Source organism: Cynara cardunculus (genome assembly GCF_001531365.2).
Source record: "Cynara cardunculus var. scolymus isolate 2C chromosome LG 2, CcrdV1, whole genome shotgun sequence".
NCBI classification, from domain to species: Eukaryota; Viridiplantae; Streptophyta; class Magnoliopsida; order Asterales; family Asteraceae; genus Cynara; species Cynara cardunculus.
The window spans coordinates 50,896,306-50,900,056 of NC_037529.1; positions in this window are offsets into that span (position 1 = coordinate 50,896,306).

Genomic DNA, 3,751 nt, shown 5'->3' on the forward strand with positions numbered 1-3,751 from the left:
TTATGCATTAAAATGTTTTATGCATGTGAAAACCCGTGAGCTCACCAACTCTTTGTAGTTGACTCATTTTATGTTCCATGCTTTTCAGGTAACAACTAAGAAATGAAGTACTTTGGGAGCATACTTGTGGCAAAACCGATTAAGTTCGAAATGGAAGTTTCTATTTTGTAAAAGAAGTATTTATCAAAATTTGGTTATAATGTTAAACTTGTTTTATTATGTAAAAATTGAAAGGTGTTATTTATTAATTGTTGCTGTGACTCGCTTACCTGTTACATCYCGTGTTTCCGCTTTAGCGGGGTGCGACAGATTTGGTATCAGAGCTTCAGTTATAGAGAACGATGATTTTCCTTAAAAACCATCGACTATAACCAAAAATTTTCAAAATGTAATTTTCAAGTAATCTGGAATCATATGATTTTAAAGCGGGTCACATTATTATATGTCGATTAAACAAAGCCTGATCACCTATGTTTAACTTACATATAATCAGAAGAACTTAATCGATTGTACTAGAGATATGCTCTCGTAAAGAAATTGTTATGAAAATGCATGATTTTATGTGTTATACTCACTATGAATATCCATTGCCCTAGATCGACCAAAGACGATGGGTAGAAAAACCCTTATTTTGTTAAGTGTCCATGTTGGACCAGAAGCTCTGGTTAGAAGGACCAGAAGTTCTGGTTAGAAGGACCAGAGGCAATGGAATAGAAATTCCATAAAATTATTAAGTGTTTAAGTGGCACNTGGTTAGAAGGACCAGAGGCAATGGAATAGAAATTCCATAAAATTATTAAGTGTTTAAGTGGCACCAGAAGCTCTGGTTAGAAGGACCAGAGACAATGGGATAGAAATTCCATAAAATTTCTAAGTGTTCAAGTGGCATCAGAAGCTCTGGTTAGAAGGACAAGAGGCAATGGGATAGAAATTCCATAAAATTATTAAGTGTGTATGTGGCACTAGAAGCTCTGGCTAGAAGGAGCAGAGGCAATGTAATAGGAATTCCTTAAATTTGTTAAGTGTTCATGAATGCACCAGAAGCACTAGTGAGAAGGAAACAAAAGGTCGATGGACCAGAAATCCATTGATCTGTTAAATATGAGAAACCAGAGGATCGATGGAGGAGAAATCCATCCTTTCTCTAAGTATGGATGTAGAACAGCGATCGATGGAGTAAAATTTCATTGATCTGCTTAGTCTAAATATGGAATCAGCAGATCGATGGACGGGATATCTAATACTTTTCTATATAAGATGAAACCAGAAGCTCTGGTCATGAGACCAAAGGCTCTGGTCATGGAACCAGAGGATCTGGTAGTACAACCAGAGACTTTATATTTAGAGGGTCTAGTTTAATTACCACCCTTGGCCTTGTTTAGAAGCTATGGTTATATCACTAAGTATTTATAGATGGTGTAATTAGTAATTAAGATTATTAATGTCGCAGATCACTATGGCGTCATCCGATCCTAGTGAATACTCAGTTGATGAATTTGGTTATGTGGTTGGCCACTCAAGAAGAAACTCAGCCCTCAATGAAGAGATAGATCCACATTAACAGGACACTGCGACTAGTGGAGCATCTGCCTCTCCACAAGCATCCTTCCTACCCCCATCGGAGCCAGCACCCGATGTTCCACCACAAACCTATCATGGCTCAAGGATCAGAGTCACGGTGAGGAAGAGCATTCCACTGCCGCAACGTGTGACATTTGAGGATTCTGTTAGAGTAAGAGGAGAGTCATCCCGACCACAATTGGGGAGCAGGATAACTCAAGTGATGACCGGGGTACCTGCGTCCAGCACCCGGGGCATGAATCCGGCTGACAGAGAATGGTTAAGGAGAATCGCATCTGATACACAAGTGCATCAGACCCGGCTGGGATACCACCACCACATCCTAAACAACCTGTCCGATGTGATGGAAGCACACCATCGGGGCATGTTGAGGAACACGGACGCCGTCGCTGCAGCAAGGAGGGAAATAAGGAGGTTGTACAGATGGTTGGTAGTAAGTGGAGTGATGATGCTAATTCTGGAAATAATGATAGGATGGATGTTGTTATAGAAGAAGGATTAGTGGTAGGATGCCCACTCTTTTGCATAGAAATTCACCATCCTGTTTTGTGACTATAACCATCTTTGAATGCATAATATCTTTTTGGGAAATGCTTATTTATGACAAGTCATGGTGTGTACAAGATTAATCTATTCTGATTATGTAAATGCTTAAATAATATCCATGCGATGAACACTCTTGGCATCATTTAAATGACTGGAAGCTATCATCCTTGTTATTGCCATAAAAATGATGAATTCCCTTCTGACTTAGGCCTAAAAAGATGCCGCCAAGGAGAGAAAATCCCGAGATTGCACATCTTGTGTCAGAGCAACTTCTGGCTGCACTCCCCAACATAGTCAGTCAAGTGGCTGCTGGCATGAATGCTAACCAACCAAATAATCTAGAGCCGAGGGCGGCTAGTGAATGCACATATAAATCTTTTAGATCTTGCAACCCGAAAGAATTCCATGGAACCGAAGGAGCAGTAGGATTACTATCATGGCTCGATAGCATGCAATCAGTTCTTCACATTTGTTACAAGGAAGGGCACTTACCTGGTGGAATACGTTGGTACAAACTAGGGGTCGGGAAGCGGCTAACCAGCTTTCTTAGGACGAATTTAAGAAACTGCTCAAGGATAAATATTGCCCAAGAAAGTGAACTTCAAAAGTTAGAAATGGAGTTATGGAATCATGAAATGAAAGGAGAAAATATAGGTGTTTATACGGCCCGATTCCATGAGTTAGCGAATCTAGTACCACATTTAGTGACACCGGAGGAAGTCCGCATTGAGAGGTATATTTGGGGATTGTCCACAGAGATTAGAGGAAACATTACCTCGGCAAATCCAAAGACTCTTCAGGAGGCAAAAGACATTGCCACCAAGCTCACGAATAATGTGATTCGATCAAGAGAATTTGCCAAGGGAAAAAGTTAAATGGAGGAGCAGGGGAATCGAAGGTCTGGGGGAAAATATGAGAAGAATAGAAGAGTGGTAGGAAATTTTGGGGCACAAACTCAGGCAGTAAATCAAGGAGGCACGACTAGGTGTAATAGATGCAAATATCTACACCGAGGGAATTGCATCATTTGTCAAAGATGCCACCTAGGGGGTCATATAGCAAAGGAATATCGAAGACGATTATGCTTCGATTGTGGGAGCCCATATCATATGAGGAATGCATGCCCAAGAAGGAAACAAGAAGCAAATGCAAACCAAGCCCGACCAACCAGTCAAGGAAACCCTGAAGGTCAGACATGGGGCAGAGCGTTTGAGATCGGAGCCAAAGAAGCTAGATATGATCCCAATGTGGTTTCATGTACGTTCCTTTTGAATAATGAATTTGCATCAGTTTTATTTGATTCAGTGGCAGATAGAAGTTTTGTATCACTAGATTTTAAGCCTAAGATTAACTTAAGGCCCCAAAGGTTGGAGGAAGCTTACGTAATTGAGTTTGCTAATGGCCAAGAAATTAAGGCTAAAGACATAATTAAGGATTGCACTCTAAGTTTAGCTAATAAGGATTTCAGCATAGACCTTATACCGATTGAACTAGCAAGTTTTGACATAGTTATCGGTATGGATTGGCTATCCAAAAATCAAGTTGAGATTGTCTGTTCAGAGAAGACTATCCGGATTCCTCAAGATGGAAATGACCCAATTGTGATTCAAGGAGACAAGTCAGA